This window comes from Poecilia reticulata, chromosome 6, assembly GCF_904066995.2.
Source record: "Poecilia reticulata chromosome 6, P_reticulata-male-v2, whole genome shotgun sequence".
NCBI classification, from domain to species: Eukaryota; Metazoa; Chordata; class Actinopteri; order Cyprinodontiformes; family Poeciliidae; genus Poecilia; species Poecilia reticulata.
Window position 1 is genome coordinate 11,148,598 of NC_088835.1, and position 15,040 is coordinate 11,163,637.

Below are 15,040 nucleotides of genomic sequence, written 5' to 3' on the forward strand. Positions count from 1 at the left end.
TCTGTATCAGTGATGTGTTTAAAAGTTGGTTCACAGGGGGAAAAAAAAAGCCTCTCTGAGACATTCCTGTATTTTCCGGGATTATGGTGTCATTTTATAGCACAGCCAAACAGCTGTAACCTTCAGTTGTTATGAAAATGCTTCAGATGTCAAACTTAACTTAAAAGAAATCTGACTTTGCATCGGAGCCGTATCTGACACCGCTCAGCGGACGAATCTTACACCCTGTGTTGGTCGCCGTCACAGACCAGGCCTGTCACAATAAACAATAACTCAATGAATCGCACGATAAATTAAAACAAGCTCAATCATTTCTACTTGCATAACTTATCATTTTTTCTCTTTCCACCAAGAACCGGATGACAAAATCCTTCAGTCTGGTGCTTTTGTCTTGTTTATTTATTTTGGATATTTAAAATGTCTTCCAGTTCCAGTTTTAAATGCTTGTTAGAATTGAAAGCTTATTGATCCTTAAGAATGTGTGCATTATTACGCCATTACCATCACGTTACTTTAAAAAGGCTCTCAAAACACACGATGTTTATCGCAATAACTTCTGGGACAATTTATCGTCCAGCAAAATCTGTTATTGTGACAGGCCTACACATGACGACTATATATGTGCAAGCAACTGATACAACACTTGTCAGCGTATTACAAATAGACAAACCAAGTGTCACCTCTTACGTTTTCAAAGTTAGACGACATTGGATCTAGATTTCACAGCTATTTTTTACACTGTAAGACATCAAGATTCTCGAAAGTCCTTTGTGAAACAACTGTATGCATTTACATCCCCAACCTTGGGATCATATTAGACACAGTTTGCTAATTTTCAAATAACATCATAGTGAAAGTCCTGAATCAGCACACCTGCAGAGGTGCAAAAACAGATGGCTCTACAATCTCCCGCCCAAGAAATTGGTTCATTCGGTGCGACGCAACATCTCTGCTCAGTGAAACGGTAAATAAATGCTCAAGAGGCAATGCAACACTTGGACGGGTAGGTTAATTAAGACCCAGTCACATTTAGATACTTAAAACTGAGTATTTAATTAATGGTTATTGTCCTAAGAACTTGACCTCAAAAAGGAGAAGTGCTCTCATTTCTGCTTGCTATCGCTATTTAAAACTAGCCTGTTAAGCACTAACTAACAATAACTAAATCGTAATTGGTTATTTGATGAGCAAGTAGGTCTTGCTTTAACTTTTAGATTCATAGTGCAGCTAAAATAATATTTTGCTGCTGCTCAACAAAACCAGACTGGACTGGCACCATGATTAAAAATATATATATATATATTCTGAGATAGTTGAAGACTGATATGCCTAATGCCAACGGGAAAAACCACACATCTGTAGGTCCTTTTAATTGAGACCACAAATCCCTGAGGATTTACTTTGATTATAAAGTCTAAAGAAAGAAGTGAGAAATTCGACTGACACCAGGATCCAATCCTTCCTGGGACTCAAGTTCAGCCGCAATCAACAACTGAAGTAAGACTTTAAAAAATGAAGATGGTTTAGATTGAAGCAATTAAACTCAAATTGCCCCAGATGTTTCAGCGCAGACATTTTATGTCCTCCACTTACATTCATTTCCTTCTGACATCAATGTTTCTTGTTTATTTTTTATTTTTTTGGTTAGGTTAGAGAGACGGCACACTGGCTGCTCATAACAATGCATTTTACATAACATTATAAAACTCACCACTATCACTTTTTTAAAGAAGGTCAATCTCATTTTCAGCTTCATCTGTGTTATTCTTTTGGAACAATAGAGTCAAATCCTTGCTCTTGGCCCCCGAACCTTCTCCCCCATCTTTGATATCGCATCGATAACATCGATCCGTGTCGTCCCGTTTCTTCTCTAAGTGGCAGAGGTAGACATCACTACTTGTCCTGACCTCTTTATCGTGATGTAGAACGAGTAACCTGATTTTCAAGGGGACATCATTTTGGCAGACAGACAAACCAGAGAAGCAGAATGAGTCACTGAGGATGCTTATCACTGTATTAAAGAGATTAAATCACTCTGACTTAGCAAACGGGGGGGGATATACATCAAATTTCTGGTTAACTTTAAAGTGTTGGTTGGATTTTTGATCTTTTCACAAGTAAAAAGATTATTTTTTTATTATTATTCTTTGCACCTGGAACCTTTAATACTATAAATAGACACAAAAAAAATCCCAGCAGCTGATATCAAATAAATCTATTCTTGGCCATGTGCTGTTTTCATACATGCTGTTCTTTATTTGAACCAGATGACAGATGAGATCAACATCCATGCATTTATTTCACACACGCAAAGAGATGGTTGATAAACCAGGTACGGAGTATGAACAATTAAAAAAATTACAAAAGTCGGTGCAGAAAAAAGATGTTTAGTAAATAGTTTAGACTCCCACAATAGATACTGCTGATGTCCAGATTAGATCAATAACTAGTTGTGTAGTCAGTGAATAATAATAGTTTTTACTAACCGAGTTATAGGAGCCTACAGTTTTAAAAGTCACAGTATTCAGTGTGAAACTCATCCAGTAACTTATCATGAGACCCAGTTGTATCCAAAGTCTGTTTCGCAAAACAGTTTTGTCATAAACCCCCAAAGACGGCTCCATTATTTCAGCTGCCTTCAGCAGTTCATCAGTCAACATTATTAGCAATATCCTGCACGCAAATGAGCTTTCAAGAATCAAGAGTGCAGTGCAGCACTAAAGCAGGCCCAGAGGGGGAACTGTGCAGGACAGCACTGGGTGGAAAACGAGTGCTTGAAGGTCTCCAAGCTACACATCGAAAAGCCACCAGTTTTATATGATCTGTTCTCAGCACGCTGCAGACTGACTCGTCCGGTTCGGTAAGGTAGCACGCCACGACACCGGCTAGCCGTCACAGGAGTTCAAACTTTGTCTGGTGTCTTCTTTTGATATAAGAGAGGAAGTGTGTGTGTGTTTTGTTTTTTTTAATCTCTGTGTTTTGCTGACAAAGTCGACTAAAAAGACTGAACCGCCCGGCTGACAACACCTGGTTACAAATGCTTTGACGCAGAAACGAGCAACTTTTAAGCGAAGTGCTGCAACATTTCGGGTAGAAAGGAAAATTTAACGGAAAAGATTCAAACAGTGTGGAAAAACCCCTGCTAGCTATTATCAACTAACAATGTCATACCTTCACATGCGATCAAAAAGTCCGAATTTTCAACTATTTAAGTCAGTAGGACGCTGTTTGAAGCTGTGGATTAGTTAAACTGGCGCTGCAGTTTTATACACTGAGCAGAGATTCTCTCAACAACACATTTCCCAGTTTATGAAAACCATACTTTTACAAGTAATGGCGATTTTTAAGTTTTTCAAAAATTCAAGCTAAAATCCTGCCTCTTCTCTGTCTTGTGAACCCAGTATTGTCCATTATCTTGCCTCCTGAGTTGAACGTACCCTAATAACCCTATTATTTACACGGCTAAATTCACACCACCGCTCAGATCAGACACGATAGGTTAACAGGTTGGAAATACTAATGCAAATTGATCAGGATTTTGTCTTGTCAGTTCTCTTTGCCTTCGGGAACCGTGCAGAAGAGCGCATGTAGACAGCCTAAAGCCGCGCACGGTGGGAGAATCAATGGCATGACTGCTGGAAAACTCTGCTCACGAATGGCAACTAAGGACTGGGAGTCTTTCTCCTTCTCAGGCCTGAACAGAGGAGGGTGGGAGGAGGGTCTGTCTCTGGGCAAACACCACAGACGTCATGTCTCTCAGCCGTACCATAAGTGCATTTCGCTATTGATTGCTGGTGTGTAAATTGCTGAGCAATCAATCTAAAGCATCAACACAAGAGCATTGCTATTCCATTCCCCCCCCCACACACACACACACTTTTTGTAAGCAAGGCACAAAGAAGCTCTTCCACAGACAATAATAAAAGCCCATCCTTCTGCATGCGTTTCTGCATAAAGTAGTTCATCTGCAGAGGCCGTCTCAAAGCAAGAGCTTATACTCCTTCCCGTGTGAACGCAATTGCATTTAGTGTAACGGCAAGAGAGAATGCCTAACAAACCTTCCAAACCGATGAAAACCATTTTCAAATCTCAAACAACAATTCATCTCACTCGAGCCGGCTATTTTTGCTTTGACTCTTTGTGCAAAGATATTCCTCGCCCAACGCTTGGAAGGACATCTGGAAATCAATCTAATCTGCTGTAATGAGTTTAAAATTGCTGTAATCCTGCGGGGGCAATCATCCAAGGCTTGCAACTTAAATTAAGAATGTCAATAAAGGTCTCGGAGAAATGGAAAAGAGCGTAGCAGCAGTAAAAGTCTTTAAAAAAAAAAACGACAATCTCTGCCTGAGATGGTCAAAGAGCGCAGTTAGGCACACGGTGCATGTAGACTATTATCACAAGCCGTTTCATCCTCGTGTCAACTTGTGGGATAAAAATGTTCTGATCATCCAGAAAAGAATATAAAACTGAGGCCACAGTTTAAAGCGCAATAAGGAGATAAAATGCAGAAAGCTAGGCTGCACATGGAGGGTTAGCTTGCGTCTTAGAAAAGTAGCTTCATTCACTTAGCAGTGTTTCTGTCCTCAGGGTGCACACAGCTCGGCACGGGGATGCATTAGCTGTCGCTGAGCTTACAAGATTTATAAACAGCGCTTCGCCTGACAGACAACGATGGGATTCCTCTGGCGGTTCTGCAACATTCGGGCGGAGACTCAGCCAGAATCCTACACACAGCCATAAATCTCACACCCGCTCTGAAGGGAAAACAAAACCAACATGAAAATCTGGGTCAGAAATCGAAAAGTGCACCGGGTTGAAAGGTGCTTCATTCTCTCGGCGAAACTGCTAAGAGTTGCTGCGAAGACGCTGACAGTCAAAAAGAAAATGTGATCTTGTAACATCTCCCTCATCGACACAACAAAATACCTGTGGAACTTGTACACGGCAGACGCTGATGCATTCTGACTGATTACATGAGAAGAAAAAAAATCACCAAGAAACGCTCATTACCCCCCCAGCAGGAAGTTCTGTGGGTTTAAATGTCAGCTCTCTGGTCTGCAATAAGCCTCATCACAACAACTGAGACTGTACTTCATCCAGGTATCAGTTTCTGTAAGCCTCACCTGCAAAAAAATCCAGCTTCAGAGTATCTAACTGACCAGAGCCAAAGCTGCTTTCTTTTTTCTTTTTTTTTACCGAGATCGGGAATTACAGCAGTGTTGACCGCACCGTTGCTTCATCCTGCCAATATTCACTCCATGCCAGTAACATGTGACCCTGCAAGTAAGAGACTGCAATTTTTGACCAGTTACATAATACATTTTCTAAATCCAACTGGACACGCTAATGGTGTTGTATCGTTCAATTCGGGCATCATGCAAGTTGTCTTCTGAAGCCTTTGCAGAGAGGTGTTTGGGATTCCTGCCACTACAGCAGCTGGCTATGACGGGAAGAGCATGTAGGTGGGTGGACGGCATTGCTGACAAAGAAGTTGCCCTGATATTTTAGACAAGTCTCCCTGCTGGGACCCTGGGCCCCAGAAGTGTGACAGATGGTTCTGCCCTCCTAAGTTCTGTTTGACCTCCTACACTTTAAGGATGATATTACTCCATCAATGTTATGCAGAGAAGAGGAACAAAATATTGCTTCATTAAACATTTTTGGATGCTCAGTCGTGGTTACATCTGTTGAGTTTCTCGTAAGTCAGACACGGGGCTGCAACTCGGCGCATTTAGTCAGCTAAATCGTGGTGTAGGTGGCTAACGTCTGAGGTTCAGACCGAGCCATCAAAACGGGGAAGGAAGGGAAAGAAAGTGACTGTTAACAACAATCATTATAACCAAGATTGTTGGTTACAACTACTTCTACTTTGACTACTTCTAAATGTAGGAGCAGTCAAGTTTCGGAACAGACGGCTTGGTCAACGCTGCCTCGCATCAACGCTTGCAGCTGGTTGCCGTGGTGAAATGGTGTGAGAGATATTTTCCTAGACCATTTCAGGGCTCTATAAGATCCAGCTTAGATAAACTCCCACAGCACGTCCAGGTTTTCTTGTTGACCATGTCCATCCCTTTGAGATATTAACAAGCATAGTACAAACAGCAACTGGACTCCAATCGAATCCACATTCACCAGTTCTCAAACCACTAGGTTATCTTTAGGGTGAAAACTGGCCAACCAACAAATCTGCGAATGCTGTCTAATCTACGAAGCTGCCTTGTAAACACGGACCTGAATGTTTCCAACAGCTGTGATGAATCCAGGCTGTGAAGAATTAAAGCAGTTCTGAAGGCGAAGAACGGGTCCAAGCCTATTCCAGAAAGAGGTAGGAAAGCGGTCACTGAGTGCACATGATGCGAAAAATATATTAAACAGTCAAGATTAAACTTCTATCACTTCTGCCACTAGAAGAAGTTCAATCTTCTTGTGCTACATGCTTGTGTTGCAGCCGCTCCTGTGCTGAACAGTCAGGCATATGTTGCTCTACCAAAAGTAGAATCTCTACTTTTTCAGAGATCGTTTTGTTAAATATCATCTTCTGATCACTTTTACAACATGATCAACAACCTGCACATGCAGCTGCATAGTAAAATATTTACATCACAAAGTGAAAATGAATCCATCAGGCAATGTTTTGTTAGCGTCTATTGGCCTTTTTTCCAGCTTTAGCCACATTCCTTACTTGAATTCCCAGGCAATCCAGACGCTTAGAATGTGAGCCGAATATAAAAATATGATGAGAATTTGTGCTATTTTTGAAGGCGAGAAGGTTGAGAATTGAAAGCACATAATGCACTTGAATTTGCATAGACTGCCCTTTCCTGAATGTATCAGAGCAACCAAAAAAAACAAAAAAAGTAAAAATAATAAAAACATGAAGAAAATGTCACACAATGCTCGTTTTAAAATCATTTTTGTAAACAGAACAAAAGAACAAATCACTCATAATCAGAAGTGGGGTCCATTAATGTAGCTTTAAATGCAAAAGATAAAATAAAGTTCAGGCGATTCTCAAAATGTTAGGAAATTATAGAGAATGTCCTTTTTTCAGTATATATATATATATATATATATATATATATATATATATATATATATATATATATATATATATATATATATATATATATATATTATGGCTCACAACCAATTAAAACCCCCAAATCTGTTTCTCTGACATTTAGGATATTACACAAGACAAGTAAAAAGGCTTTACATAGAATTATTAAATTACAAAGTACGGAGATGACCGCTAACTTGACAACTTTCAAACCAAGCAAAGAAGCTGCCCAGAAAGTTGAGTGGAAGGAAGAAGTGTGGTAGAAAAAAAAAACACATGCACAAGTAAAAGGAATGAGACGCTGAGATAATGTGGAGAAAAGTATGTTTACTTTGGGGACGTTCACTGCAGCTGGGGACAGTTCTTTATACGCTGACATATCAGCTGATCAACACCTTCATTTATCAAAACAAGCCCTGACTAAGCGCTGTGTGCATTTACCCTGCATTATTCAGGCTGTAATAAAAATCCATTTGGTCTACTGTAATTTGGTTATCTGTGAGCAATGCTCAAAGTAAACAGCTGAAGGCTCGACATAAATGACATAAATTAATCTTTTTTTTTTTTCAGCTGAGCTACTGGAATAAATGAACTTTTCAGAGACACTCTAAACGTGTCATTCCCCTTTAGTGGGGAATCCATGTTTGAAAACCTCAGCCACGGCACTAATTCTGACTTGAAATCCCATCCAAGTTGACTCCAAGAGAGCCACCGGACGTCTCCGGTCAGGAGCGACTTGACCAACACGTAGCAGGAGCATCTTCTCTGAAGCTGCCAGTCAGGACGCGCCCATAAACCCCCTTATCAGCAGAACCTCACATTATGACTGAACCCCCGCCGCAAAGGGCCCGTCCGCAGACACCACGGCATCAGTGCGAGGGGAAACATGACAGCAGAGCCGAACCGTATGCATCGATCAGCAGCAGGAGCGCCGGGAGACGCATTTTCAGTTCCTCCGTATGCGAGTGTTTACAGACAAGACGTCTTAATCTCCTGGCTGCAAGGCAGGCAGCACTTTGATTCATCGTCGGTATTTGCCGCCGCTGTGAGACGGTGGCCTCTGGCTCGTTTTTGATTATTGCTATATTTAAAAAAGGAAAGAAAGAAAAAATCCAAAGTATATAACTACGAAACATATGGGCAGATTAAACATGCGCAGCCAATAATCCGATCATGCCTTCCAGGATGCGCAGGTGCAGCATCTTGACGTTACAACTATAAGGCAGCTATCGCATCACGCCGCATCCGACACGACACATGGACAAAAAATGATCGCTTTTAGTTTATTTCCCGTCTTAATCGTTTATAAATCTGCAATGCGGAAGGAGGTCGCATGAAGCTCCTTCCCACTCAGCCCGAAGTAAACAACGCCGATCCCCCAGCTTTCAAATTATAGCGCCCAGCTTCCCCCGAAATAGTCTCAAATAACACATCATTTCTTTTTTCTGTGGTGATTTTTTTCCCCCGGTTCTGCCTTCGGAGCCCCTCGTCCTTTACCTTTCTCCTGCGTCCGTCTGCGTGTCCTTCACGATGCTCGCACCTGCTCAGCACGGCATCGCATCTCCGGGCGCTAAGTAGCAGGAGCAGGCAGAGAGACTGACGGAGCGGCGGTCCAGTCCCAGCGGATTGGATTGGATTGGATGAAGGGGCTGTGCTTGTTAACTTAGGGGGCGCTAGACCCGCGGTCCCCACTGGGGGGGGTCAGGTTCTCCTCAGAGGGGTTGAGTTTTTCCTCATTAACTGTGATATAATTCCTCATTCAGTTCTGCTTCTGCTTTTGATGTCCCTGTAAATAACAGATTATAGTTGATTTTTTTTTTCCTTTTTCGTCTTGCAAGTAAAATATGCTTCTGTGTCCTATCAGCAGGTTTCGTTTAACCACCTTTTTTTTAAAAATTATTTTATCAACTTTCCTAACCAACTAACTAAGACCAGCAGGTTGCTGCCGTCCTGATGTTCTTTCGTGTGAAGGATGTGTTCAGTCTGATTTTTCACTGTCACTGTTGCTGGTGAAAAAGTTCAAGTTTGGCCCTTTCCTCACTAAAACTGCACAAACAACACACTTATTCCCCTACAGGTGATTGCACTGGAGTTTATTTGGGGTATCAGAATAAATGGGGCACGTCACACTTTTCCACAGCTTTATTTGTATATAAAAAAAAAAAACGAAACCATAAAACTTTAGCTTCCATATTTCTTTTACTTTATCTTTGGTCTATTGAATAAAATCCCAATAAAATATAAGAGTTTTTGGTTGTAACTTAACCAAACTCGTCTGAATGCAGTTTATTTGTTTAGCATTTGCTGAACCGAGAGGATAATACTCACGTTTTCTCTTCCTCAAGGAGATAAACAGACCAGTCAGCAACCTACAATTTCCAAAAATAACTCTATCTGTCCCAGCTATATACTATAGATAAATATTTTAGTATAATCAGATTCTGTGGGCTTGAGGTGTTGGGTAGACATAACATATCACTTTCTGCCTGGCTATCAGAGTAAAAGCTGCTCAGCTTTACTGAAGGAAGTGATATGGAAGCAAAAGCTGCAGAGTGAGGATCTACAATTTGTTTTCTACGCAGCATCTTTAATAATGGTGTCATAAACACTAAAACCACAGCGCAGGATTATTTCCTGTGACACACTTGAGGTCAACAAAAGAGTAGATTTTGGTGGGACATGACTAAGAGAATCTTTTTTGTTGTTGTTTTTTGCATATTCGTGATAATCCCTACAAAAGTTTGCAATAAATGTAAAAAAAAAAAAAAAAGAACATCTATAATTTTTCTGTCACCTCACACATATGAACTTTTTGTGTTGACCTATCAAATCCAAATAAAGCAGATTGACATCTGTGCCTGCATTCTGACAATTTGTGAAAATTTTGGGTATGAATATTTGCATAGCTGTATACATAGAGATGTCTCAATCTAAATTACCCCTCGCCCCCTCTGAGTTGGTGCATCGGCGACACGGTTTAAGGTTTCCAATTACTTTCAACCCCAGACAAATAAATTGATCCGCGCGTCTGCCTGCCCGTCACCGGCCGCCAATGAAAAATAAGTGTGCGTTATTAGCCAAGGCTCTGCTTTTCATGTGATGGATATCAAAAGGGCACCTCTTACTAATTACAACGCCTTGGTGTGTGCATCAGACCAAACATAGAACCAGCTCTATCCCCTGGGATTAGATTCAAATCTTGGATGTAAACACCAAACAGCCAAATCATAATCTGCTCCGGCAGACGCCCAGACCCCATAAATAATTCAAGAGTCTTCGAGACGGAGCCGGAGTGGAATTAATTGAAGGACTTAACCTCATAGGATGAATTTTGGGTTGGTTTGTGTTGGAAGGGTGTTGCAAAAGTTCTTAATGTGATCCGAAGCTGACTTCATGTTCGGGCTACAGCCTTGTTTCAAGGCGGGAGTGACAGCTTTGTTCCTTTGAAGGTATTATTCTGATTTCTGTTTTTGTCCTCTGAGATAGGAACTGTTGTTATTGCAAAAGAAAATAAAAAAAGAGAAGAAAAGAAAAGAAGCCCCGAGGGGCTCATGAGAAAAAAAAAGAAAAAAAAAACGAGTCAAAGTACATCAGTAAGACCAAGAAAATTCGTGGAATCGTAAAACGAACGGTGCAATGTGCAGCCAAAAAGGATATTATGTTTATCTGAGAGCTGAATGCATCTCAAATAACCCAGATACAACACTTTTGTTCCCCTTCCTTCTAGGCAGAGCAAATAGAGATGGATCCTGCTGGTTAGAAAAGAAGAAAAAAAAAAACATTGTTACAAGGTCGGTCTCTGGGGTGGATAAGAGGAACAGCAAACACCCTGCTGTTTGAGGGAAAGAATAGGTGGCTGTCATGTATCTGTCTGGCAGCAAAGGAGGAGGAGGGACATGGAGGCACGGGCGTGAAGGAGGGAGAGTAAATGTGATTTAGCCCCAATAATCTTCATGGGCCTCATGCAAAAAGGTATAACCCCCCACACATCAACTCAAACTATATAGCAGTGGGAGGGGGCTTCGCATTACGAATGCAGAAAGCCCTCAAATGAGCATATTGACCTCCTCAGGAGACGTAGGGTTAATGGAAACACTAGTAAGAAAAACCATACACTCCCTATAAAAGAAATAAATGATCCCCCAACAGTAATCTCCATTCAGTGTTGATGTCTTAGTTTTCTTTTTATTAGTTTCATTAGTGCTATTCAAGTTTGCTGTTCCTTTCTTTTGCTATCTTCCCTTGCATTATATTTCTTAGTGTTACGCTCTTTGAGTATTCATATTCATTTTTATTGATTATTGTCAGGGCTCTTTCTGTCAGAATTTGTTGTTAGGTCATCATTAGAGCTGAAGAACAAAAATTGACAAAATCCACAAAGGTCCAATGCAAAAAAAAAGACAAAAGAAAGGGATAAATCCAAGGACAAGGGAAAACAGAGACATGAGGAGAAATAGGGAGAAACAGGAGGAACCAGCAAGGAGTGACTGAAAGAGAGGAGCTTAATACTGATTGCTGAAAACAAAAGACCTCGGCTGATGAGCTTACAGGTTGCAGGTGTGAGTAGAGGGAGCAGACAGAGGAGAGAGAGAGAGAGAGAGAGAGAGAGAGGCACAGGGGGCGAGGGAGAGTACACAACGGAACAGAAATAAATTTAACTCCAAAGAATAGCTAGACTGAAGAAAAATATTAAAACTAGAGTGACAAAGAATAACTATAACTAATAAATAAACATAAATTGAAACACTAAAGTGAAACGGAAACAAGACAAATACAATCGAAAACTGAAACTAACATCAAACATTAACAAAACTATAATTAAATCAAACAAAACAATCCGGGATCCTGACAGCTTCTTCATTTGGATCCAATTCCTCAGCAATCAAGCCCATTGAACCCACCTGTGTTTCCCCAGCTTATTTATGCCACTCACCTGTTTCACCAACTAATCAAGTTCCTGTCTTGTTTTGATTTTTTGTCTTCACCGCTGGATTCTCTGTTCTGTTCTAGTTCTGGAACAGAAACCACTTCTGTGAATGTGTCCAAAACTCTTGTGCGAAAAAACTTTGCACAAGAGTTTTTTCGCACGTTTTCTCTTGTGCGAAAAAACGTCTAATATTGAAACACAAAGTTTTTGTGTTTTTTCTTTATTTATTGATTTCATTCTGACTTCGCGCTTAAAATGACAACCAATAACCAGCAACCTTTCATATAATTATTGGATAAATACAGCAAGTGGAGCAGATGAAAATGATATCCAGAACTGCCTTTTTAATTTAGGAAAAATAAATAAATAAATCTTGAGCCTAATATGCCACATAGAAGAAAGTCTGAACTCCACTGATTTAAACTGTAAAGGTCAAGGGTTTGGAGGCCTTTTATTTGGCCAAGGAAATGTTCAAATCAAAATAAAACCACGTATGTTTGTGGCATCGTAAACTGGTTTGTGTGTGCAAACCGTTCGCCCGCCATAAGGAAATGTCACTGAGTAATCATAAACAATTTTCCTCCCAAGCTTCCATAGCACAAGAATAGGTCAAATTTACATAAAAAAAATTAAAAAAAGAGAAAGACACAAGGGCTTATCTGGATGCATTCAAGTATAAACTCCCCGCAGCTCAGCTCACATTTACACTCCAAATTAATCATAAAGATTCTCTAATACCTGTTTTTGCATCTTTAACTTTAATTGTCAGAATTTATTTTATTTTTATTTTATTTCCCCTGCAATGTTTTTGGATGAAAGTCACAACACGCGCACGTAATGATCTTCTTCCTCCGTTGCATGAGCACGCTTAAAAGCAGCTGCGGATCAATTCAGAGCGGGCCTTTCCACCCCGGCAGTAAATCAAAGAGCAGGACGCGGAGGAGTCGGGAGCGGTTAATGGATGCCGCGGCAGACGCTCGGTCGGTGCAGGATGAATTCACCGACGTAGTGAGAGAGGATGGAGGAGGTGGCTGGCTGGTGGGGGATCGGCAAGGGGAGAAGCTGGGGGTGGGGTAGAGTTCAGAAGGGTAATGGGGGCAGCTGCTTGTTGGGTGGCAATGATCAACAACTGACAGATAAATGGCATTTTGCTGCTTTGGAAATAAACGGCAAAGCCTGAGAGGGGAAGGCCAACGCGACCGAGAACTGAGAGTGACCTGCAGGGAGAGAAACCCAAACGCCAACAAACTGCCCCCACTTGTTGTACAAACACTGTGCATGTGGTGGATATTTTAGAGCATGCACCGGCTAATATCCGCATGGTGATGTTTATTGTGGAATTATTCCATTGTAATGTTATCAATAACCTGTTTGATCTGCTTTTCTCTCACCAAGCAGCTTCTAGACTTCTAAAGCCTGTTGATCGGTCCAGCTGCCCCGTTTCACTAGATGGCAGTAAAGTCAAGAGATGCACTCAGTTCAGTATGATATACTGTTGCATAAGCTGAAGGATTTTCTGAGATCATTAATTGTTCACAGTGCCCCGCAAATAGGTTGACTCTGCAGTTTTTGTTTCACTGTTGTTTCTTGCATTCAGTCATGTTTCATCATCAAACTTGCGTTGAATTTGATCTAGTTGTATTTTATTTGATGTAACTTTTTACAGGTCGCTCGCTCTTCTTTGCGAAATAGCTGAAGCTCACTTGGACTGAATGGAGAGAACTACTGCCAACATCTCTTTGTCAGAGATTCTCAATTAGCACAAATAAACTCCCAATGAAATTAAATGAAGTTTGGGGTTGTGCTGCAAATATGTGGTATGAATACTTTTGGAATTGTAAGCGAAAATGTGATTTCTGCCCGTTCTTGACGCCAGCAGACGTTGCCCCGCTGCCACGGGGTATTTAATGCGACAGACTTCTTTGCTTCCTGACACCATCGCCGTGTGACAATGCAACAGATGGCAGCTTGTTCTCCCCGCATCGCTGTGACAACGCGACTGTAATGGAGGTCGAAGTGCCACAAGCAAGCGCCACAAAGATGGAGCCCCGACTGCCATGTTCCATAAAGCCTTCACAAGGACGCCTCAGACTGAGGCGGATGCAGTCATCCATATTTACAAATGCTCCAAGTTCTTTCATCTAGACAAGATGTGTTATGCTCATGTTGGTACGTCTGAAGCATCTAGACTTAAATGCTTGGTGTTGGAAGGCGTTCCAATTATTCCTAGAAGGGGGGCAAAACTTATCGGTGCTCATGTGGACAAAAAGCAGATGATTTATTTAGCTTTGCTGCATTGGATGACAAAATTATTTCTTTCACATACAGACATGAAGAAAAATATCGTCTCCTCGGCTGTTCCTTTAAATAAGTCGCCTTTTCTCCTGAGAAGTGGTCCGGTTTAAAATGTATTTCAAAAGCTAACCTGTGTCTCTTTGGCATTCAACAAAGTAGACGAATCGAAATGTGGGGGGAAAAAAAGACGATACGATGTTTATTTAACGAAAGTCTGCTCGAAGAGGACGAGCAGACTTGTTGGCGGCTCCTCTAAGGACATGATTGATCCCTGCATTACAGTCCAGCGTCTGACTAAGTGTTGAAACTTAATTGGTGTTTCGTGTGTCTACAAGTGTTTTTATCAGCCTGTTTGAAGAGAACACAAACATTGCTGCCGTGTAGTTTGCGATCAGTGTGTGCACTGCACTCAGCATGGATCAGAGAAAGCAGAGGAAGGAGGAGTGTATATGGTCCCAAAGTACCACATACACCCACCAGACATAACATGGTGGCCACTGACAAAAATACATCAGCTCTTCATCATGTTACCTGTTAGTTGGTGACATTAATTAGGAAACGGGAAAATGTTTTCCTCAGTTAGTGAAGATTATGCCCGCTCGGTGACTGACTCCGAGCAAACACCAGCTCTTACGGGTTGTTCTTGGTCTTCACTGGCGTCCTGACACTGATTGGCTGCTGTTGACCGGGAGCGGTGAGTAGCACCACTGGGAGGAGGTGGAGGTCGTCAATCTTTTCACAGACCATCTGTGTCA

The 15,040-nt window shown here is 41.3% G+C and overlaps 1 protein-coding gene across 2 annotated transcripts in view; it reads right to left on the reverse strand.

Moving 5' to 3' along the window:
- Positions 1–8,874, reverse strand: part of cntn1a (contactin 1a) — a 68,034-nt gene extending 59,160 nt beyond the window's left edge. For both annotated transcript variants that reach the window (XM_017305355.2, XM_008411005.3), the window contains exon 1: positions 8,561–8,874. The gene's annotated coding sequence lies outside the window, so the exon portion shown is untranslated. The remainder of the gene's footprint in view (positions 1–8,560) is intronic.
- Between the last annotated feature and the right edge of the window lie 6,166 nt (positions 8,875–15,040).